At 37.7% G+C, this 26,392-nt stretch overlaps 1 protein-coding gene across 6 annotated transcripts in view; it reads right to left on the reverse strand.

The window, feature by feature from the left end:
- The window catches only part of LOC132160095 (NACHT, LRR and PYD domains-containing protein 12-like), a 164,102-nt gene that overhangs the window by 4,411 nt on the left and 133,299 nt on the right, over positions 1 to 26,392 (reverse strand). The gene's annotated exons all lie outside the window — the stretch shown is intronic.

Raw genomic sequence — 26,392 nt, forward strand, 5'->3', positions numbered from 1 at the left:
GTGGAAGTTATATTCAATATTCCTTTGTCTGAAATCTCTGAGGGACTCGTGTCTTTATGCTGATTGTACTCTAATACTGGTGTGCAGTAACGAGAGAAGCACTTCTAGATTCTAGCAGTCACTGCAGCTGTGATATTAAACACATCAAAATATTGCCATTAATTAGATGTAATTAATTTTATTTGCTCATTACATTTATTTTAACCCTCAAGCATCCTTCACATAGCGGCCCTTATTTTCTCCTTCGAAGGTCTCAGCTGTGATCCCATTTGTTTTTTCAATAAATGTCATATTACTGTCTTTAATAACATAAATTCTAAAGATTTATGCATTTTTTTGTGGTTTTTGGTGTTTTTATTATTTATTTAGCCCTGAAAGTAACATTTTATGTAAAATATGCTTATTTTATGTAATATTTATTATTTCTCATACTTCTGTAAAAACAAATCATTCTAGTAAGTTTAGAGAGCCAAAAACTAACATTTTGGTGGGTTTGGTGACATGAATGTATAAAAATATAAAAATATCAATAGCCACTACGTGACTGTAATACTAATGGCTATATATAGTCTGAAATCAATAAACCATTGATTATGTACGAGAGCATCATTTTTAGGTTGGAAAAGCCAGATTTGCAGATTTTTCCAGAAGAATCACACCCCTGATCAATCTTTATCGACGGAGTCATCAATCGGTACAGGTAATTATAGACAGTTTTTCACATTATTTCTATAATTCACTAATCAAAAGAAGACATCGCAGTTTAATCCTCCATGAAATATCTGAAATGTAGTTATTGAATGTTTTTATCCTTCACATATGTCTATGTGTTTGATTGATTTGTTTAACTTTATTAGTTGTTTTTACTAAAAAATATGGAAAACGCTGATAAAAAATACAAAAACACGGATAAAAAAAATGTCGGTACGCAATTTAATGTGTTTAACGTTACATGAGGGAAAAGATTATACTAATTTTCTGGCAGCACGTGGCGTGTGATTAAGAGTCCGGAGTGAGGTTTGTGATTCCCGGGGAGACGCTGAATCGAGCGCCGGTGACGCGGCCTGCTCTCGGGGAAGAGGCGGAGGAAACCGGGGAAAGATGCGGCGGAGCACGGTATCAACACCGCCAACGAGACTAAACAAAACCCAATATAAAGGTAGGTTACCGTAGATTTACTGTGGTATTTTAGTAAATTCACAGTTACCACAGATGTACCATTATTTTATGTTCAACTTTTTAAAAACATGTTATTTTAAAATGATAAACAATTTAACATGTTTTATTAAAGTAATACCTTGGTTGTTTTCCATAAGAGTGCATTCCAAGGTCATATAAATCTTAAGTAATAAATTATCAGCGATAATTAAAAGTTCTGATTCTTAGAATGGGCTCGGTGCACAAGATGGCGGCGGTGAGCTTCAGCGACGCAAGTGTGTGCAAACTTACTTCCGGTCTTGCTACGCTCGCATTTACTTACATACGAAACTTGGCTAGATGTATATAATTACCGTTTTTCAAATTTAACAGCGAATAGTGTTATATCAAAGACATAAGGAAGCATCCTCCCTACATTTTTGCGTGCCTCTGTGTGGAAATTTATCAAGATACAACGCAGAAATTGCTTTATTCTTTTTTTTGATAATGCGGATCAGCGTCAACGTCAGGTTAATCAGTCCACAGGGATTTTTCTTTCAAACACAAACCATTTAGAGTGCTAGTTTTGTTCTGTTATCTATAAGATAATAAGGTTTCTGACTGTCAAAAGATTAATTATCAGAAAAAACAAAAAATAAAATTAGTCATGTATTAATTGTATCATTTTACAGCCCGTTTTTTTTCATTTAAAAAATGTTTGATGCAAAGTTATGTAAAATATTAAAATATATGGTGTGAAAAACAATGATGAAACAAACTGATGTATGTGCACAGTTGAGAGATGGATACTTATGAAATTAAATCGCAGATCACGTCTCACAAGGTAAATATTTCTTTAAAAAAAACAATAATTTGTAGTAATTGGTGAGGTAAACTTAAATTATGTAGCTGTGTGTAAACACCATGAGTTCAACTTTCATTTCGGGAACATTAGTGTATTTAATTAATTTACTGGACCCAAACATACGCAAGTTTCAAATCCACTGGCTCAGTTAACATTTATAGTATAGTAATAATAGCAGTGTAGATCTTATTTGCATTTGAAGTGATATAATAAATCATGTAAACACATAGAAGGTAATATTTGGATTTCTCCGGTTCTCTGCACTGACGTTTAGCACAATCGGAAATATCTATGCACACACTCGCAAGCCCGGAAATCCAAGATGGCGGAGATATGCAACTAGCCCATTGAGTTAAGATTAATAATCATACTGTATGGAGGACCAATCCTGCAGAAATTAAAAATAAATAAATAAATATATAGATAAATAAATAAATGTAATAAAAGTAAAATAAATAAATAGTTTATTTGAAATAAAATATAATCCTGAATTATATTTTAAATTCTTTTTTCTTTATGTATTTATTTTAAATTTATTTTTATTCTTTTTAACATTTATTTACTTATACTTTATCTTTATATTTAATACATTTATTTATTCATGAATTTATTAACTTATTTATGTATTTATTTATTTATTACATGTATTTATTTATTATATGTATTTATTTCCAGATTTATTTATTAATTTATTTCTTTTTACTTTTCCGTGTGCAACATGTAAATGAGGGAGGCGGTCCTTGTGGATCGCCGGTGAATCATTGGTTGAGAGCTCACTCAGAAGCCTCAGATTTGCGAGTGTGTTGTGCCCATATTTTTATAAAGTCCATTGTTGTTCCAGATCAACTGGAAAGATCCAGAATATTTTCACAGATTCACATTATTATTTCTAATTATTTTATAGCGACCGAATTCAGTTATTTATCCTCACATTTACATTATTAAACAGGAAATACATGCTGATCAAATTCAGAGATTGTGTGTGTGTGTGTTTGAGAGAGAGAGTGAGTGTGTGTGTGTATGAGAGAGAGAAAGAGTGAGTGAGTGAGTGAGTGAGTGAGAGTGTGTGTGTGTGTGTGTGAGAGAGAGAGAGTGAGTGAGTGAGTGAGAGTGTGTGTGTGTGTGTGTGTGTGAGAGAAAGAGTGAGTGAGTGAGTGAGAGTGTGTGTGTGTGTGTGTGTGTGAGAGAGAGTGAGTGTGTGTGTGTGTGTATGAGAGAGAGAGTGAGTGTGTGTGTGTGTGTATGAGAGAGAGAGTGAGTGTGTGTGTGTGTGTGTGTGTGTGTGTGAGAGAGAAAAAGAGTGAGTGTTTGTGAGTGTGTGTGTGTGAGAGAGAGAGAGAGAGAGAGTGTGTGTGTGTGTGTGTGTGTGTGAGAGAGAGAGAGAGTGTGTGTGTGTGTGTGTGTGTGTGAGAGAGAGAGTGAGTGTGTGTGTGTGTGAGAGTGAGTGAGTGAGTGTGTGTGTGTGAGAGAGTGAGTGAGTGAGTGAGTGTGTGTGTGTGTGTGTGTGTGTGTGTGTGTGTGTGTGTTGGCATATGTGGTTCATGAAACCAATTTTCAGGTTTACACACCTGCATTATGAGACCATTTGGTTTATGAGGCCATTTTTGATGTCCTCATAATTCAGAGAATTTAAGTTGATAAAAAAATATGATTTAAATTATGATTATTTAATATGATGACCTAAATGATCATTATATGACTTATTTTATTGGTTCATATTGTTATTTGGCCATTATAACAGTTGGCATGCTTTTTATGACCTTAACAAATAAGGTCCTTTTAAACCATGATGTGTATGTGTGAACTTCGAATAGCGCCTCTGTAGGCGGGAATTGGTATTGCAATACAAAACACATTCGCGCCAATCTACACACACTTTCGCGCCGTTTCATACAATCGCGGGTAAACGTCAGTACCAACCAAGAGCGTGGAGATGATTCGTCGCGCTTGTGGAACTGGAAAAAAAAAAAGTCCTTCTTATTTTATATTCTGTACATTTATTAAACTTACACAGAGCGCTGTTTAAAATGTGCACATTATAACTTAGCCCTATTCGGAAGGAAATTGTTTCTCGTGGGGACGTAACGTTAGCTAAGTGATTTCAGCAGTAGCTAGGCCTAACGTAAACGTTAACATTACTTAGAAGTTAACTCCCTGCATCGACACTTTAAGGGTAAATTCACCCACATGTACAGTTTAATTGAAGACAAGGTTATCAGATACATGGTTTTTGGGAAAATATAACCACAAAATAACACTACTTATTCACACATTTGGTTAAATTGTGCCCACGTGATACTGCTGTCTACTAATTACATCATATAAGTTAGATAAATACTAATTCCTTAGCTCGTTTCGGACGGTAGGCTAATGGTTTCTCACATGGACGTCTGTAAAAAAATTTTTTTTATGATCTCAGCGATAAAACTGAGATGGATCATGGATTCAGACTAGAGTTGTGACGTTCGCGAACGAACCGATTCTTTTGAACGGCTCATAAACATGAACGATGGGAGCCGAGTCGCGGCTGGAGGGGAGCCGTTCTTTCTGTCGTTCTTTTATCCTATGCGTGTTTCACACAGATGCACACAAATGAGCTCCCCCGCGAGACAGAACAGTTATAGGGGGAGGGGCGCACCCAGCGCAGGCCAACCCTTTATAGCGTGATGATATTAGTTATTAGTTGTGCACGCATCCTTCACGTGAGTAGGACTCCAGTGAAAAAAAAACCCTGCGTGCCTCTGTCATTGTCAGCTGTCACAGACATTCATTGCAGCCCACTTTGTTATTGTTCATTGACTTGAAGGGGCTGATGTCCTATTTGCAAAGTTTACAGTAGTATGTAGACATTTCCATTTTATTTATTAGAATTTTATCTACTTTAAATATTTTTAGTTTTCTATCAAAATGTTCTTGTGTGATAATGTTCTTGTGTGGAAGTGTTTGTAGTAAAAGCTGTTTTGCACAGAAATTCATTGCAGCTGGCTTTGTTTTTGATGTTTATTTGTGAGTAGGTATTGTATGAATAACATAAGTCAACGTAGCTTTACACACACACACACACTTTGTACTAAAGGTAAATCCAAAATAGTGATGTCACTGTCTAAGCAGAGGGATTTGTGCAACCCTATGGAATATAGTCCACACATGACAAATGAGGTAATAATCAATATTTCAGAATAATTCAAACTCAGATATTGGTGTGTGATATCTGAGTTTTAATTATTTGAATACAAATCTCACCTCATCATTCCTCCCAGTGATTATTTCCAGGATAAACTGAGATGCCCCCAAGCTGGCTTCTTAAAACTGACTAAATATTTAAAAAGAGCCAAAAGAGCCGTTCTTTTGAACGGCTCTTTGAAAGGAACGGATCGCGAAGATCCGGATCCCCTCAAAGAGCCATAACTCCCATCACTAATTCAGACCAATTCGCCTTTTGTCGGTGTTGATCTCTCACCACCCTCGTAAAAATCCCCGGCCGAGTTACCTTACATTAGGCTTCTGTTTTTAGACAAACTATGAGGTCGTGTGATAATTTAACTACCGTCCACATTTACATCTCTAAGTTTACGAGAAGAAATCGATTCAAAATCCAGTGTTAAAAACCCTTTTTGAGCACTCACGAACAACGTTAAAGTAAGAATTCGCTCCTCCACTGTGAATAACGTTAAATCCCATTAGAATCCATGAGTTTTAGATAAGTACTTTTTCTTTTTTTTTTACATACGTCCGAATTGGGCTTATGTAACGTAAATAAATCGAGCTATGGAATTAGTAACTTACAAGGTGTTCAAGATTTATCTACACGAGGTATTTAGTACACATTAGTATTATGAGCAGAGTCAGCTTGTGTCTACTCACGTAAAGTTACCTTCTACAGAGGTTTGTCAATATATTTGTCTCCTGAATCTTGTATTCTAGAGAAATTCTGTTATTGTTCGCTCTGTGTTTTAATTAGTCTTGTGTGTGTTTATTGTGTGTGTGTTATAGTCATGGGTTATGAGGTCAATATTTGGTATATGAGGACTCAGTATAGAACTGTATGTGATCCAACAGTGATCTGTGTTTATTGTGTGTGTGTGTGTGTGTGTGTGTGTGTGTTATAGTCAAGGGTTATGAGGTCTGGTATATGAGGACTCAGATCACTGTTGGATCACATACAGTTCTATACTGTGTTTATTGTGTGTGTTATAGTCATGGGTTATGAGGTCATGATTTGGTATATGAGGACTCAGTATAGTAACTGTATGTGATCCAACCGTGATCTGTGTTTAAGTCTTGTGTGTGTTTATTGTGTGTGTGTGTGTGTGTTATAGTCATGGGTTATGAGGTCATGATTTGGTATATGAGGACTCAGTATAGTAACTGTATGTGATCCAACCGTGATCTGTGTTTAAGTCTTGTGTGTGTTTATTGTGTGTGTGTGTGTGTTATAGTCATGGGTTATGAGGTCATGATTTGGTATATGAGGACTCAGTATAGTAACTGTATGTGATCCAACCGTGATCTGTGTTTATTGTGTGTGTGTGTGTTATAGTCATGGGTTATGAGGTCATGATTTGGTATATGAGGACTCAGTATAGTAACTGTATGTGATCCAACCGTGATGTGTTTATTGTGTGTGTGTGTGTTATAGTCATGGGTTATGAGGTCATGATTTGGTATATGAGGACTCAGTATAGTAACTGTATGTGATCCAACCGTGATGTGTTTATTGTGTGTGTGTGTTATAGTCATGGGTTATGAGGTCATGATTTGGTATATGAGGACTCAGTGTAGTGACTGTATGTGATCCAACAGTGATCTGTGTTTATTGTGTGTGTTTATTGTGTGTGTGTGTTATAGTCATGGGTTATGAGGTCATGATTTGGTATATGAGGACTCAGTGTAGTGACTGTATGTGATTCAACAGTGATCTGTGTTTATTGTGTGTGTTTATTGTGTGTGTGTGTTATAGTCATGGGTTATGAGGTCATGATTTGGTATATGAGGACTCAGTATAGTGACTGTATGTGATCCAACAGTGATCTGTGTTTATTGTGTGTGTTTATTGTGTGTGTGTTATAGTCATGGGTTATGAGGTCATGATTTGGTATATGAGGACTCAGTATAGTGACTGTATGTGATCCAACAGTGATCTGTGTTTATTGTGTGTGTTTATTGTGTGTGTGTGTTATAGTCATGGGTTATGAGGTCATGATTTGGTATATGAGGACTCAGTGTAGTGACTGTATGTGATCCAACAGTGATCTGTGTTTATTGTGTGTGTTTATTGTGTGTGTGTGTTATAGTCATGGGTTAGGAGGTCATGATTTGGTATATGAGGACTCAGTATAGTAACTGTATGTGATCCAACCGTGATCTGTGTTTATTGTGTGTGTGTGTTATAGTCATGGGTTATGAGGCCATGATTTGGTATATGAGGACTCAGTATAGTGACTGTATGTGATCTAGGGCTGCAACTAACGATTATTTTGATAATCGATTAATCGGACGATTATTTTTTCGATTAATCGATTAATCGGATAGGTTTTTTTTAATTCAATTTTATTTTTGTTTATAACTAAATAAAACCCTAAATCAGGGTATTTATGTGTAAAAGTGTACTTTAAAGTGCAAAAGCCACACATTGAGTTTTACTAATATAATCTTTAATTTTTACATTTTAAACCCCAAACACAAAAGTTTGTCCAGTTTTTAAACAGTAAAACTTCTTTAAATATCCAAAATATAAATAAACAAAACAAAATATTGAGTTGCGCTGCTCATATAAACTTCACATTATGAAATTAGGACACAAACATGTTTGTAATAAGATATTAAGCAGCAGATTTTGAATTCCAATGTAGAATGCGATCTGTTATTTCTTGATAACAGACCGCTGCGAAGTATAACGCACCAGAAAAACAGAGCGTTGCTATGGACGCAGGATTCTAACCGTAGAGACGGTTTTCATTTTTAAATCAATAAACTCCTTTTTAAATCAATATTTTGTGTAAAATTATTGATTTATTTGGTGGGTAGCCATGTAATAAGCGGGATTATCCCTTAGTAGACAAATGCTATAAAAAGAGAGCAGAATGGATGTACGCAGCTGACAACAGCCTTGATTAAAAGTACAGGAAAAATGATGTATTAGCTGCTACTGCACAAGCATTCGCTGAAAACCACTGACTACAGTGACTAAAAAACAATATTTTACTGCTGCTGTTATTAACTGCCTTTATATTTAGTGCTTCACTTTGTAAACACCATTTAATTTAACCTATTTCTGCGGTAGCGCTATTTTAATCCATCACTTATGTTGTGAGCGAACTGATTGCGCAACCTGATGCTCGATACAAAATAGATCTAGTGTAACTGTCCCGAAGTTAGTAAACAAAGCTGTTTACACAGTAGCATTGAATTAAACTAGACTATACCATTTTCACATCTTCATATAATGAGAATATACAGTTTTTGCTTGCCGTGCTGATGTTTCTCTCCGATTACTCTCTGCCATTTCGCGTGACTGCGTTGTCATGAAAGTGACGTCATCAGTAACGCTCCCCGTGACGTAAGGAGACCAACTAATCGACAATGACATTCGTTGACAACGATTTTCATAATCGATTATTATCGATTTTATCGATTAGTTGTTGCAGCCCTGATGTGATCCAACAGTGATCTGTGTTTGTGTGTGTGTTATAGTCATGGGTTATGAGGTCATGATTTGGTATATGAGGACTCAGTATAGTGACTGTATGTGATCCAACCGTGATCTGGGTTTAAGTCTTGTGTGTGTTTATTGTGTGTGTGTTATAGTCATGGGTTATGAGGTCATGATTTGGTATATGAGGACTCAGTATAGTAACTCAGTGTTTCCCCTATAAATTTCTCCAGCAGCGGTGCTGTTACATGCCGGAGGTTGTTACCAAGCCGCTCGCGGGTTTTTTTAGGTTTTGTTTTTTTTATAACCCCTTAAAACATGACTTCTGACAAGTTTTGTGGATCGAAATGGACATTTTGAGACATACAAATTTGACACACCATCAACAGAAGGCATGATTATTGCAGCATGTACCTTGAACTGGCCACAAACAGGATTAGGACAGGATTATTCATGTTTTTCATTATTGTTAATTTTCAGCTGTAAGGTAGAAATTGATAGTGGAAAATGAAACTCTTTCCTCCCTCACCTGCACTACTGATCTTTTTTTCTGTAACACACTTTAGCACTTAGATACATCATCATGTAACCAGTACTTTCATTTATTTTATCCTGTAGACATTTTGAACATTAAAATCCAAATGAAACTTTTCAACTTTTGACTAGCTTGCATAGCCTATTTTACTTCACTAACCTCCAGGGACGTGCAAAGAGTTCATCAGGGGCTCAAATGTAAGAAAGAGGCAATATGTAAAATATATATATATGTATATATATATATATATATGTATATATATATATATATATATATATATATATATATATATATATATATATATATATATATAATCGATTACGGCTGGGAATCGATTAAAAACATTAACTAATTAATCTCACAATTTGCTGTGATTAATTGCAATTAATCGCATTTCCCCCAAACTTGTAATCATCAATATTTAAATGTAGAATCACTAATTTAATTAAACGTGCAAAAAAGGGGAAAAAAGAAAAATGTCCACACAAATTGGACAGAAAATAGCCCTATATTAAAATATAAAACATCAATATATTATTCTTCATTCAGTTCTATGCAACATACTCAGATTTAACAGATTTATTTTTTGACTAATTATCAAAATAAAGTAGCCTATAGTCATAAAGCTATTATTACCAGAGCATGTGATCAGAGCAGGTCATTTTACCATTGTTGCCTATCATATACCAGCTCAGCAAACAGAAGTCTACTACTGAGAAATTTCATGTTATTTGAGCGGACTTTGCTTTTCCAGTGCGTGATCGGTAGCCTACAGTACATGATTGGTCAGATTGGAGCGTTTGGGCCGTTAACCACAGAGCAGAACGCGCAGCGCAAACAAAGAGCGCAGTGCGCCGACACACACACACACACACACACACACACACGGAACGGAGAGTGCGGCGCAAACACAGAGCGGAAAAGACCCGCACGTGAAGTTACTAAACAACCTGCGCGAAAATGAAACCTGATCGCCGAACACGGAGGGGCGGGACGCCATATTTTCCATAGACAGTAAAAAAAAATGGACACAGCGACCCCATAGACTTCAACGGAGAAAAGTTCGTACCGCTTTCTCCTTTCCACAAGCGCGTGCTTGCTCTCCCGTGGCATCTGTCGTTAATATACAACCATGAACAGAGGCGCGCCTGAGAAAACGAACGCGCCGCGTAGCTTCTATTATGAGCTTCTTGCTGCGCGCCCACATTTGAAATATTTGCATGTGCACGTGATAGGCCCCTTGGCAACGTGACATGAGCCTAATCAAAAATATTTCCATTTTGTGGCTCTTTCCTCCTTTCTTGTCAACAAGTGGATTCTGAGCCATCGCATTAGCAGTGCCGCCGGTTGCCATGTTTCAGTGTTTTTCGGTGTGTGTAAGTGAATGTCGTGATATTACTGATCATGTGAAGATTTTGCAGCGGTGCTGAAAATCCAGCGGCGGCACTGCGCCGCTGCTTAATACATTGTAGGGGAAACACTGTAACTGTATGTGATCCAACCGTGATCTGTGTTTATTGTGTGTGTGTGTTATAGTCATGGGTTATGAGGCCATGATTTGGTATATGAGGACTCAGTATAGTAACTCAGTGTTTCCCCTATAAATTTCTCCAGCAGACTCAGTATAGTAACTGTATGTGATCCAACCGTGATCTGTGTTTAAGTCTTGTGTGTGTTTATTGTGTGTGTGTGTTATAGTCATGGGTTATGAGGTCATGATTTGGTATATGAGGACTCAGTATAGCAACTGTATGTGATCCAACCGTGATCTGTGTTTAAGTTTTGTGTGTGTTTATTGTGTGTGTGTGTGTTATAGTCATGGGTTATGAGGTCATGATTTGGTATATGAGGACTCAGTATAGTAACTGTATGTGATCCAACCGTGATCTGTGTTTAAGTCTTGTGTGTGTTTATTGTGTGTGTGTGTTATAGTCATGGGTTATGAGGTCATGATTTGGTATATGAGGACTCAGTATAGTAACTGTATGTGATCCAACCGTGATCTGTGTTTAAGTCTTGTGTGTGTTTATTAGGGCTGGTCCGAATACATTTTTTTGAGCTTCGAAGCTTCGATAGGAATTAGCATCGAATATTCGAAGCTTCGGAGGGAGGGGGCTGAACATATTCTTCTCTCTAATAAAGGCAGGAATCTCTATGCGTCTGTCTGTTTGCATTTAGATTATTTATCTTGCATTTAGAACCGTTAATCCAATCGACTTCACGAGTGTAGTGTCACATTTGGTGCAATATAGACACGCGAGACGTGACACGTTCAGAATTAATAAACTTTTAATACAGAACAGCGCGAGCGGGAAGTGCGCGCGCCTCACGCGCAGGGGTTATATGCTCCGAGAACGGACACTGCACTAGTGATACAAAACACAGCCTAATATTTTTCTAGAGTAACAAATAACTCTCAAATCAGAAATCAGCAGCACAGTAATTACTGACACAGTAAAGGGTAGGCTAATATATTGTTTATATTCTATTTCCACAGTCAAGGCAACGCAGCTTATAGCCTGCCCTACACGCTCAGGCATGCACTTCTGCCCATACAAACTCCGATGTTCTGCGCTCTAAAATATAAGAGTATTGTATTTCCCCCAAAAATGCTAAAAAAATAACCGTGTGAGAGCGTGTTTTAGGCTATATCATGTTATAGCCAGATATGACGACGCTTACAGCACGCGTCACCGCAGATCAGCATCTATTCATCAAGCCAACGTGTAAACTATCGCAAATCAAAGTGAAAGTGGGTCGCAGATGCTTTAACACACAATCAACTTCATTAAAAGTAAAGAACCGAAATGATCTTACCAGGACTGTTGCCGCTCTCTTATTGCGACCTTTGATTTAGAAATTTTAGCTGACGATCAGTAAAATGCATGCAGCATATCTGTTGCTGGTGACGTGCACTCCATTACATCTGCCTATAGCGCGGGATTTGAAGTTCGGATTCATATCCGTTTTGCAAAAACACATTTATGTGTTCATTGTTCATAGTGATAAATCAGAGAGAGCTATCCGATCTGAGAAAACGCATGACAGCCCCATTCAAGCGCGAATGGGAACCGTTTCTAGGGGGATGCCAGGTGTGAAAAAAATAAATAAAAAATTAAAACGAATATTCGAATGTCAAATTTGAAAATCGAATACCAACCCACCGAACGAATATTCGAATACTCGAATATTCTGGTACAGCCCTAGTGTTTATTGTGTGTGTGTGTTATAGTCATGGGTTATGAGGTCATGATTTGGTATATGAGGACTCAGTATAGTAACTGTATGTGATCCAACAGTGATCTGTGTTTATTGTGTGTGTGTGTGTGTGTTATAGTCATGGGTTATGAGGTCATGATTTGGTATATGAGGACTCAGTATAGTAACTGTATGTGATCCAACCGTGATCTGTGTTTAAGTCTTGTGTGTGTTTATTGTGTGTGTGTGTTATAGTCATGGGTTATGAGGTCATGATTTGGTATATGAGGACTCAGTATAGTAACTGTATGTGATCCAACAGTGATCTGTGTTTATTGTGTGTGTGTGTTATAGTCATGGGTTATGAGGTCATGATTTGGTATATGAGGACTCAGTATAGTAGGCTAACTGTATGTGATCCAACAGTGATCTGTGTTTATTGCAGGGCCTGAATTTCATTTTGGAAAATGGGGGGGAAATCCCCCCTTAGGTGATTCTTATGGGGGGGATTTTTAATTTGAGGGGGGAGTTTAGACTTTTTTATCTCGTCTAAATGTATGCTCTCTCATTGCATTTTTACAATGGGGTAATTTTGTTCTTAAGAATTTACACAACTCAATGAAGCTTAATTTCAATCTTTGAATTAAATTGAAAAAAGTAGCACAAATAAATACAATAGAATAAAGATACCACAATAAAGAGAAGTTTTTGCTTAGGTCTAACACTAGTATTCAGAAATACAAAGACTGAATAAAGTAATCAAATGTAAAATAACACTGGGTAGTATTTTAGTCCTGACTAAATTAAATAGGCTATTAATCCTGATTCCTTAAAATGAAAGCTATGTTTTGTTGTTTTGACAACCAAATTAATGACAGACACATGGCTGCTGTCCCTTTAAGACCTAGTGCACGGATCCTGTTTTCATTACGGTCACGTGCGATTTATGCTTATTTAAGACATAACCGACTGTGTTTAGAGGATACTCACCAAGACCAAAATTGACATGATTTTCGCATGTTTTTGACTGTTAAAGCAATATAATCCACGAAAAATAACTTTTGTTACCCGCGAGCTGTTTGTGAGGCGGCTTTACTCGTATGTGTGCAGAGCGCGCAAGTACTGAAGAGTTCAAAATCGCGTGAAAGTTTAAACTGGTAAAAATTAAAAAGACGTGCAAATGGTAAACTTTAGTTGCTCATGATGCACGAAACGCTAGAATGATGCACGAAACGCGAGAGTGTATTATCGCCGCCTGCAGCGCGCTTAACGATTGCCTTGTGCAACCCATTTTGAGAGACGAGAGATAGAAGACGCAGCACCGCTGAATCACTCACGCTGTTTGTGAAATTGCATCTCGCAGACAGTTTGAAAATGACTGATTTGATTTTATAATCTGAGTGGATTAATTTACTAATACAACCTACATGCTAAAGTGAATCAATGTTTGCGGGAATTTCCCGCATTATAAATGGAAGACCTGCGGGAATGATTAAAATTGTGCGCAATACCCGCAATCCCGCGCCGAAATTCGAGCCCTGTTATTGTGTGTGTGTTATAGTCATGGGTTATGAGGTCATGATTTGGTATATGGGGGCTCAGTATAGTGACTGTATGTGATCCAACAGTGATCTGTGTTTATTGTGTGTGTGTTATAGTCATGGGTTATGAGGTCATGATTTGGTATATGAGGACTCAGTATAGTGACTGTATGTGATCCAACCGTGATCTGTGTTTATTGTGTGTGTGTGTTATAGTCATGGGTTAGGAGGTCATGATTTGGTATATGAGGACTCAGTACAGGGATGGAAATTAACTTTTTTGTCCACCGGCCACTGTGGCTGGTGGATTTCAAAATCTACCAGCCACTCAATGTTTTTACCAGCCACTTTTTTGTTTTTAACCGACAATGTGTAACTGCATATTAAAATTAATACTATAAGATCTACAATACTTGTAAGAGCCATAATTGGAATAATTATAATTTACCACTAAAGGCTTAAATGTTTAAGTATAATTTAAGTTCATGTTATTTATGTACATTAGTTGAACACCCCGCTGTTTAAGTTGTAATGGTTTGCTCCGTTTTAGTATTGAAAGTGTTCTTAGCGCCTTTAAGAATGACGTTCCCTTTAAGAATTGCGCACTTCCTAAAAGAACGAAAGAAAGACGGAGCAACAACGTTTTTGACCGGAGTTTATTTATTGTTTATTTTCTGTATGTGCAAGAACTTTCAGTAAACAAATGAAACTTGAACGAAGACCCGAGTCAATTCTTTCTTTGCCCTGAAAATATTACGAAAAAATATTGCTACTATAATACTTAAGCAGTTTATTTAATCTCAAGTCTCAATGAAATACTGACATTTTCTCTTTCTCTCATTTATATATATTCATATATAGATATTTCTCTTTTTTACCTGGATGTGGCATTTGGATGATTCGTGGTCTTTTGGCTTCCAGTTTTAGGTTTTTAGTCCTCCCAATAATGAAACTATTAGGCCCCGGTTACACGAGAACGCTCGCGGGTGAAAACGTAAAAATATTTTATCAGATGTGCCTTTCGTTTAGACGGCGACGGGGTTTTGGGGGCTTAAAAAGCAAAAAAGTGAAACCATCCTCCAGAGTGGAAATCTTAAAAACGCTCCACCGTCGCGTTGGTGCGTTCACACTAGGGCTGCAGCTATCGATTCTTTTTGTAATCGATTGGCAACTCCAACATTTGGCTCCAAAACTAAGCCTATTTATTGTACTTTTTACCCATTTAGTGTTTATAAGTGCCAGTGCCAACAATATAACAATGCAGTTAAGTCAACTTTATACTGTAAAACATGTATGACATGTAAAACTATGAATACAAACTTAAATATTAAAGGCCATTTGGCCTTAATTTTGTCTTCTTAATACAACATTACAAAAAAGGATTGCACCTTCTGCAAATTACCCACCAGAGAAAAAAAATAAATGAATATAAAATATCAAGCCAAACGGCAAGGTATACAATTTATTAAAAATAAATAAATAAGTGTAGCTTTGAAAAGGGGAATGTTTTATTGCAAATATGCATTTTGTTAAATAGAAAAAGAACAGCATTTTGTTTCTCACTTAGGCTAGTGGAAGTATATTAGCACGTTTTGTAGTATTATATTTTTTGTTAATTGAAAATGTTCTATGCTCAATTACTTTGGTAGCCGATTATGTCTTCCCAAAGTACGAGTGTTTTTGGAAAAGCAGGCTGGGGAGTTTCATTTTTTTGTTGTCTGTATTTGGCAGACGTGACATAGCCTACAAACAAAGTCTCGCAAAGACTGCAATACAATATTTGTTCCTCCATCACGTCCCGGTGTATACAGTGAATGCATGCTGAAATTATTGTTGCGTGGCTACATAAAAGTTTAAGCATATGTGATGCATTGCCGGATGCGTGAGAGAGACGAGGGTGCGCACGTGTGTGTGTGTGTGTAGCAGGGGTTCTTTTTTAGGCTATACTCTCTCTTGCAATTGAACGTGAATACGTTTACTACTTAAAAACATCAAAGCTAAACATCTAGTCAAACCGCATCAGGACATCACTACAAATACAGTATGTGATTATATTCAGCGAACATCAATGTATCGGCTTCGGCACGGGCGGAGATATTGGCGCTGGTCCGTCAAACAAAGAAATGCGGGGGGACAGAATCGTTACCTTGTTTCAGTGACGCTGAAAGGAAGCGATCCCAAACTTTAGACATTCTCTGCCGTTTATGGACATCTTTACTCTCCGCCATCGCGCCAACTACATTCAAAATGTATCACGCGCTATGGCAACGCATTCTCGGTCCGTGTGAAACAATCAGATCCCTGCGGGTATAGTGCGCGTCATAGGACTTTAACGAGGCTTCGAGGCAGAGTTTTTGCCTCGAGGAATTTTTGTAATCGAGTAAATCGAGTAACTCGATGAATCGTTGCAGCCCTAATTCACACCATGGTTCACACCGGACGCGAATAGCGCGTCAGGCGCGAGTGATTTCAATATTAAGTCAATGCAAAGCTGTTTTCTCTGCAGACATCTTAACGCCTGCGATGTAACGCCACATTTTTTTGAAGGTGTGCCTCCTCTAAAAGTGTCCGCCGTGCGTGTGAATCAATATGCTATTTTTATTTACCCACCACGGTGGCCGGTAGGTGAAGCGAGTTTACCCGCCACAACACAGAATCACCCGCATTTGGCTGGTGGCGGGTGCTAATTTCCATCTCTGACTCAGTATAGTGACTGTATGTGATCTGCACACATCCAACCGATCCAACCGTGATCTGTGTTTATTGTGTCTGTGTGTTATAGACATGGGTTAGGAGGTCATGATTTGGTATATGAGGACTCAGTATAGTAACTGTATGATCCAACCGTGATCTGTGTTTATTGTGTGTGTGTTATAGTCATGGGTTAGGAGGTCATGATTTGGTATATGAGGACTCAGTATAGTGACTGTATGTGATCCAACCGTGATCTGTGTTTAAGTCTTGTGTGTGTTTATTGTGTGTGTGTTAGGGATGCGCGGTATACCGGTACTGTAAAAATACCGGTATATATTATATTTCAAACGGTTCAATATCATAATTTTGCTCAATTCGGTATTTGATGCGCTGCTGTTTCGAAGTTCACCGTTAGGCGGCAGTGCGCTACCCAAACTGACGCGGGTCACGCAAAACCGGCAAACGGTGACAACAGAGGAATACGATGGCTCAAACAGATGAAGCTCATTCTACACGCCCGAAATTAATAAATAAAGAGAGCAATAGGAGTGAAATATGGCATTACTTTGCCTACAAAAGTAATGAGGAAGATGAAGCAACAGACCTCAATGCACCACTCTACAAACGCAGCTTTAAATTAGCCACGGGAGGCAACACATCAAATCTGGCTAAGCACTTATCACTTGCTCATCCTGACTTGTTCAAAGAGTTCAGAGATCGACTGGTGAGTCCATCATTCAACTGATTTAATTTAGACTTTTATTCACAGCGCACATACATAAGAGCTTATCAATTAAATATGACACTGTAAACACTAAAGCTCAAATGTGCTTGCATGACACGCTAGAACCAATGTTTAAGTTCTCATAATTTTTGCACTTTCAAACAATCATATATTAATTGAATTTGAATGAATAAAGAGATTAGTGATATTAATTTTAGTATTAGTGATAGTAAAATGAATGGCATATCACTGCTGCTGTGGCGACCGAGAGAGAGAGAGAGAGAGAGAGAGAGAGTAATAGTAGTAGCCTAATATGGATATAATATGAATGTTAGAGTAACACTTTACATTTAAGCTACATTTGTCAACATTCATTAACCTGACCTAACCGTATTATAGCATTTATTAATCTAGATCAATCAGTAATTATTATTCAAATATACTAATACATGTTTAGCATGTTAACATTACTTTATGCAATGCATTGAACTATTATGAACCCTAACCAAACAGTAATCAAACCAAGATGAATAAATGCTATAAATGTTGATAATTCTCTGTTGATGCATGACAGCTAATGGTTTACATGTCATTTCATTATGTAAGGAATAATTGACGACAGGCCGTTGAATTATTAGAAAAATAATGCACACCCGAGGTGGTAATGCGGTCACGACGCGAAGCGGAGTGGCCGTTACACCTCGGGTGTGCATTATTTTTCTAATAATTCAACGGCCTGAAGTCAATTATTCCGCTTATACTACAGTTACCACACCTCGAAACATTGTTCGGATTATGTATTTCAAGACGTTTGTAAAGTTTTTGTCATTAAAACTAGGGGTGCACCGATCCGATATTAGGATCGGATATCGGCCGCGATACTGATAAAATAGCTGGATCGGGGATCGGAAAAAATAACAGATCCACGGGCCGATCCAGGTTTTTTTTTTTTTTTTTTTCGTCGTCGTCGCAGCAGAACCTACGTCATTCGTCAGCTTCACGCGTGTCGCATGCTAGAAGCAACATTGAGCGAGCCAGAGGCCGTTTCTCAATACCAAGTACGCAAACTTCGGACTTGCGTCCTCTTTGGTAGTTCGGACTTGCCAAGTTCGACTCAGGAGAACGAACTCCCGAGGACGAGAGGACGCGAGTCCGGTTATTCTGCAAATGGAACAGCAGCGTTCTTGATCGCGTCACTCAGCTCGCTCTGGCTACTCCGGTAATCTCTTTATGTATATTTTAGCCAACAATAAAACGAAGTATGTTATAAAACACCACTCTGCCTCTTTTCATTTAAAAAAAAAATCTTAAACATATTAATGGCCACATAAATGTGGTTCAGGCAAACGCGTACATTGATTATCTTTACTGCATATTTATAACAACACGAAATATAAAACACAACCCTGCTTCTTTTTGTTTTCATTTTTAAAAATATGAAACATAATGATCATTAAAACTGACATTTAAATTTGCCATTGCTGATTAAGTGAGCATTCATGTTTGTGATGGTGGTGTGACACGTTTGACCAATACACAGTTTTTTTGTTTCCACCGCTACATTTTAATTTTATTTTTTTTACATTTATTTAAAGAAGTTTGATTATATTCTATTTTAGATTTGAATGCACAATTGTTTTTTTAAATAAATAAGAATACAACACATTACATACATCTGTTATTTTGTCTTAGTTATGTTTAGTTAGTAAAGTCTGGTGCCTTTAGTCTCTTCAAGGAAGGTATAAGGTGGAAGGTATACAGTTTATTATTAATTCAACTATAGTATCGGATCGGTATCGGGTATCGACAGATACACAAAGCCCAGGCATCGGTATCGGTACTGAAAAAGTCGGATCGGTGCACCCCTAATTAAAACGCTCTTGTATGTAGGACTAATTTCTTATGCATCTAATCCAATGCCTCCGTTGCTAATTCCAAAACGTCACTTTAGAGTTACCGGTAGTAACGGAGGTTTGAGCCGCTGATAGCAGACTAATGCTGGGACACACGACTAGCTGACACATTCTCTGACTGTTTTCATCGACTGGAGCAGATTTTAAACACCGACTTTGAACACAGACTGAACGCGCTGAACACGCGTTTGGACATGATCAGTTATAAGTATCAAATTACATTCATAACCGGCCTTAAAGTGTGTCCCCGGCTTTATGCAGTTATTAATGCAGTTATTAGTGAGAGATGTTGCAATAATGAGACAGAAAAGAATGTGCGTCAATATTATTATTTATTTATTCATTCAATTCGTTTAAATAATTCGTTCATTCTTTTTTTCTATTATTGATAGATGACAGTAGACTAGCCAAATAAATGAAACACAAAGCCCTTTTAACAAGTAGGCCAACCAATAATTATTTTAGGGATGGGCGTTTTTCAAAAATATTGCATTCGAATATTCGGGCTCATAAAATTAGAATATTCGAATATTCGTTTATTTAAATGACGTTTAACGAAAAAGACGTTATTTTTTTAGGTTTTTTTTTTCACCGTTTCTGAAGAAGCTTACGATTAGGCAATAACAAGCTTGCAATATACACAACAATCTTACAATATATGTTAAAGTTTTATTTTAATTGAAAACATTAAACAGTAGGCCTATGTGTAAACAAAAAATATAAAGAAAGGATATAAGCTCAAGCAGCGCGAACGGAAAAAAACCCTAATAAAGCATATAGCAGATTGCGCCAGTTATCTTACAGAATGAATGTTACACATACACTCGCCAGCATATGATTATCGTGTTTATATTGTTTCACGTTTTTGTTGAGAAAAACAATAATATCTGGAGGGGCGCCGCCAGCAATTTATGCTCGAGTGAGAAAACGCGCTGCGCTGACAGACGTTTCAGAGAAACAAGACTACGGTGTTCTAGTTCAAAGTTTCTAACAGCACTTTGCGTTTTCTGTTCTTAAACCTCACTCAAAGAAGACTTAAAGGAAGAATGTGTCTCAAAATCATTTTGCTATTAGAAGTTATCATCTCGGATCACTCGCACTACAGCTGCGCTTACCTGCAGTCGTGATGCAGTGATGGACAGCTGTCTTTCCTCAGTCGACTGCTGTTTGGATTTCATGTGATTTCTCATTGTGGTGATGTTATTATAACTCCAGATTAATTAACCTGTTAAGCTGCAACCCCACTTTTGAAAAATCCCCAGAAATGACATTCAGGGCTCTACAGTGCGAGTAATTCACTCGCATTTGCGCCTAAAAAATAGTTATGTGCGAACTTAAAGGGGTGGTAAAACACGATTTCACTTTTCTAACTTTAGTTAGTGTGTAATGTTGCTGTTTGAGCATAAACAACATCTGCAAAGTTACAACGTTCAAAGTTTAAAGCAAAGGGAGATATTTGCATTTAAGGAAATCAATTTCTAAGAACTACAGAAACGGCTGATAGGGACTACACGACATTCCTGTGGGCTTGCTGACATCACTAAGCCCAACATTTACATAAACCCCTCCTCTGGGAACACAATACATAGAGGGGGCGAGGTAATTTTATGTTGCTTTGGAAAAGAGTTGTTGTGGTAGTGGAGTGTCGTTGCCGCTATGCCGTCGAAACACTGTTATTTTCACCCAGATTGCAGGTCCAAAATTTATTTTTAACTCGGTCCCTCATTATTATAATCCAAATGTTGCTCTCTGTGCTGCACTTTTTTCCGGAGGAAAGCTTCCTCAATCTACACGAGTTACAATGCAGGATTCACACAACGGCTTGTCCTGAAAGATCGAGCAGTTCCAACTTTAAAAACAGAAGCTGTTGTTTACGAGCCACAACCTGTAAGTATGATTTTTTTCGTTGATGTGTTTTCCTGTAATAGTTCGTATTGTTAATTGTATTTTTGTATTTTTGTTCGTATTATTGTACGTTGTAGCGAGGAAGTAAACGAAGGACAACACTCTTTGGCTCCACAAACCAGTTTGTTAAATGCTAAATAATTCATACTTATCCGACAAACACATACAAACTTGTGTTTAATATCACCAGCGCAGCGAACTTGGAATGTTCGTGGTTGTTGTAGTTTATGCGATCACTGTAAATTATTCTTTGATTATAGCTTTTGTGTATTGTTTATCTACTACAGGCATGCTAAACATGGTTTGTGTTTGATTTGGCTGTTGTAAAGCCAATGTTTAGTGTTCGTATTTGGGTTAAAGTTCTCAGGGGTTTAGCTACAATCGTTTTAAATATACAAAAGTAACAGTGTCATATAGGATCGATCACAATAGATCTGCAGTCTTAAAAACAACATACCTTTCTGAAACATCTTTAACAGCCGTTCTTGAAAAAGTTCCGCTCGATCCTCTCCACTAACATTCCATGGGTCAGATTCGGGCTCAAACTGGTAACATATGGCAATATAGACGCCGTTGTTTACTGAAGCACAAACTACCCGGTAAGTGTAAGGGGCGTTTCAGAACAACGTGAACTTGGCGGAACAGCGAATCACAACACACTGGGCCAGCTAACCAATCTGAGCCCATTGCGTATTTTTGAGGGCGGGGCTTCATAGAACTAGGAAATCATCCGACCGTTTTTACAAGGAGGGACAGAGCAGTGTAGAATAATGGTTAAATATGTGACAAATAATGCCAATTTTTTAAAACGAAGCATGAACACATGTTACAGTGAACCCCACAAACACAATCAAGCCTTCGAAAAAAGGTGTTTTACCACCCCTTTAAAAAATGATTTAGGAGCACAGTGCGCGAGTGACGGGCTGTTCTCAATACACTGAACAACAGCGCGATGAAGGGGCGTGACTGCGCGATGTGAACATGACGCGCTTAACTTTATTCAAATAAGAGCAACGATTCGCAATCGATGAGCCAATCACTGAAATAGTGTGGGACTGTGCGGGAACTGCTGGATTTTAAGTGAGAGAGTCAAGTGACTCATCCCAACAGTGCTAAAAATAAACGTGTGAGAGCGTGTTATTGGCTAGATGTCATGTTATAGCCAAATATGATGACACTACTGCAACACGCATCACGACAGTTCGGTACACGATACGCGTATTGTTGCATGCATATCTATCTATCTATCTATCTATCTATCTATCTATCTATCTATCTATCTATCTATCGCAACGACAAACTTTATCTAGTTGTTATTACTGTTGTTCATTTGCATGGACAGCTTCCTGTGGTAATGTTTAGTGTAATATCCAAATACGTGTTATTTTAGGTTTACTAATAAGTGCTTTGTTTTATTTATGAATTTTCCTATTAAACATTCTATTTTCTTAAACAGTGTGCACTACTACATGGCATGTGTACTGTTACCATAAAAAAGAAGAAATACAAAACAGTTGGGTAAGTACTCTATTTTTGTGACATTTCAAAGCATTTGACACTCTCAAATACAGAAAACAAACAAACAGAGACAAACAGACCACCATTTATAACATTACCTTTTAGTTTAGTTGAATTTAATGTTAAATTAACTAAATCATATATTTTAGCATCAAAGTAAGATGGTAAAGTCTAATGGGCAACCCTGATGAACGCTGAACTTTAAAATCATATGAATAGTTCATCCAAATATGAAAATTATTTTATAGTTTACTCAACTTCATGTCATGCATGCCAAATGTATAACTTCCTTCCTTTAGCTGAACGCAAACAATTGTATATTAAAATGCTGACATGTGTCTTACACTGACCAAAGTAATAAATGCTACACTTTTGTTTTTGGCCCCATTTTTCATGAGCTGAACTTTTTCTATGTACACAAAAGGCCTGTTTCTCTCAAACATTGTTCATAAATAATAATTTCCTATATTTTAAAGGAATAAGTCCTCTGAAGCGGATCGATGCAGCTTACATCATATGGATTATGTTAAGTCTTATGGTGGAGATTATGGTGTAATTTTCATTTTTGGATGAACTATTTGTGTGAAGATGCATGTGACTTAATATCTGCACAGCACATGTATATACAAATGTGATGTGTCTGACTGTTATAACTGCGCGCACTACCCAATATCATTGTCCATTGCAATGTTTCACTGTAGACATTGCCTGATGCCAGTTTGGTACACATCGCCCAACCCTATCCAAAATGCTTGTTTATCAAGCCATTATGGATTATCAGTGAGATAAATTGCTAACTCAGGAGTTTCCAAAGGAAAATGTTGTACATTGCAATGCTTCAATATGGTGTCATTGTAATGTTTTTTGTGTGTTATGTATGCCTTACTATTTGTTTTGTTATCTTTGAATTAGAATGAAACTGAAACAAGTGAAGAGGACATATCAGATAATGATCCAGAATATGTTCCAGCTTCAGAAACCGATTCAGAAGATGATGAACCACCAAGCAGATTGGCAAAATCTACAGTTCTGGCAGAGAAAGAATCATCAATGATGGATATAAGTCACATCAGTGGAATAACTGCAAAGGAAACATCCGCAAACACAACAGACTCAACATCTATTGAAAAGAAGGGATTGAATTTTTGCTTTGTTTGCAAAAAAGCTCATTTTAAAATAGCTAGACATTTTAAAGTTCATGTTAAGGAAAATGCAGAGATCGCCAAAGCTTTGAGTTTCCCTGCAGGCTCAAAAAGTAGAAAGGAGTGGCTAGAGAAACTTAGAAACAAAGGGAACTTCATACATAACTGTGAGGTGCTGAAAGATGGAGCTGGTTCGCTTAAAGTCAAAAGAAGAGCCCAGGGTGGCTTTAAAAAATATGAATATTGTCTCCATTGTAAGGGCATGTTTTTGAGAGCAGAGCTATGGAGACACATGAGAAGGTGCCCTTCAAGACCAACGGACCATGACCCCCAAGGCAGGAAGAGAATACTTGGCTTAGCATCAGTAGCCAAATCAACATGTTCAAGCGCTGTTGAAGAAGGGGTGCTTAAGATGTTAAGCCGCATGCACGATGATGAAATTGCTGCACTTGTTCGCAATGACTTTTGCCTTTTAAGATTTGCAGAGTCCCTTTACCGAAAACATGGACATGATCCCTCAAAACACGACTATATTCGGCAAAAAATCCGCCAGCTTGGCCGATTTCTACAGACAATGCGCAAGAGGTCTCCGGTCCCAACTTTATAGGATGCAGTTAAAGCATCAAATTTCCTAAATGTGATTGAGGCTGTGAGAGAAACTGCAGGGTTTGATAAGAACCATAACATCTATAAGACTCCAAGTCTTGCATTAAAAATTGGCCACTCCCTGTTGAAAGGAAATGACATAACTCACTGCCATGCCCTCATGTCTGAAGATGAAAACCCTAATCAAGTCCTCAGATGCTTTCTAGAAGCTTTATCAGGCCAAGTGGTCTGAGTACTTTTCACACAGTCCCTTAAACACGATTAGTGATTTAAAATATAACAAGCCAACAAAACTACTACTCACCGAAGACAACATGAATCTTAACAAGCATCTTGATGAAAAAGCTAAGTCAGCAACTCCAGCACTGGAGGAGGCGGCAACACCACAGAACTATTCAAATATTGCAAGAACAACACTGACCAAGATTGTGCTTTTCAATAGATGAGTCCTGGAACGAGACTGTTCAATCACACAAAAAGAAATGATTTTGTCTGAGTATGAACAGAAGATCTGCATGTACCTTGAGCGGGTCGAGCTCAAGGGAAAAAGGGGAAGAAAAGTGGCAGTGTTGCTAACTCCTGAAATGACAAAGTCTCTAAAGCTGAGTATGAAGAGAGAGCAGTGTGGTGTGCCAAACAAGAATGAGTATTTATTCGCTGTTCCTCACTGCCTCACATACTACAGGGGGACATCAGTGTCTCAGGAAGTTTGCAGATGAATGTGGTGCCAAAAAAACAATGCAACACTTTTGTTTTTGCCCCCATTTTTCATGAGCTGAATTCAAAGATCTAATGCCTTTTGTGTACATAGAAAGTCTATTTCTCTCAAATATTGTTCACAAATCTGTCTAAATCTGTGTTAGTGAGCACTTCTCCTTTGCCAAGATAATCCATCCACCTCACAGGTGTGGCATATCAAGATGCTGATTAGTCAGCATGATTATTGCACAGGTGTGCCTTAGGCTGGCCACAGTAAAAGGCCCCTCCACTCTCCACATTTTTGAGTTCAGCTCATGAAAAATGGGGGCAAAAACAAAATGTTGCATTTATAATTTAGTTTAGTGTACTTACCTGGTAACCTTTTTCCCTTTGGAATATACTTACCTGTTTTACCTGTTACAGTAAACACGGACATGACCCCTCAAAACATGACTATATTCGGCAAAAAAATCCGCCAGCTTGGCAGATTTCTACAAACCATGCATGCGCAAGAGGTCTCCGGTCCCAACTTTATAGGATGCAGTTAAAGCATCAAATTTCCTAAATGTGATTGAGGCCTTGAAAGAAACTGCAGGGTTTGATAAGAACCATAACATCTATAAGACTCCAACTCTTGCATTAAAAATTGGCCACTACCTGTTGAAAGGAAATTACATAATTCACTGCCATGCCCTCATGGCTGGAGATGAAAACCCTAATCAAGTCCTCAAACCACTTGGCATGATAAAGCTTCTTGAAAGCATCTGAGTACTTTTCACACAGTGCCTTAAACATGATTAGTGATTTAAAATGTAACAAGCCAACGAAACTACCACTCCCCGAAGACAACATGAAGCTTGACAAGCATCTTGATGATAAAATCAAAGTTAGCAACTCCAGCACTGGGGGAGGCGGCAACACCACAGAGCTATTCCAATGTTGCAAGAACTCCACTGACCAAGATTTTGCTTTTCAATAGGAGACGGGTCCTGGAACAAGATTGTTCAATCACACAAAAAGAAATGAATTTGTCTGAGTATGAACAGAAATTGTGCATGTACTTTGAGCGGGTCGAGCTCAAGGGAAAAAGGGGAAGAAAAGTGGCAGTGTTGCTAACTCCTGAAATGACAAATTCTTGTTTGGCACACCACACTGCTCTCTCTTCATAATCATCAGATTTAGAGACTGAATATTTATTCGCTGTTCCTCACTGCCTCACATACTACAGGGGACATCAGTGTCTCAGGAAGTTTGCAGATGAAT

This window comes from Carassius carassius, chromosome 16 (genome assembly GCF_963082965.1).
Source record: "Carassius carassius chromosome 16, fCarCar2.1, whole genome shotgun sequence".
Classification (NCBI taxonomy): Eukaryota; Metazoa; Chordata; class Actinopteri; order Cypriniformes; family Cyprinidae; genus Carassius; species Carassius carassius.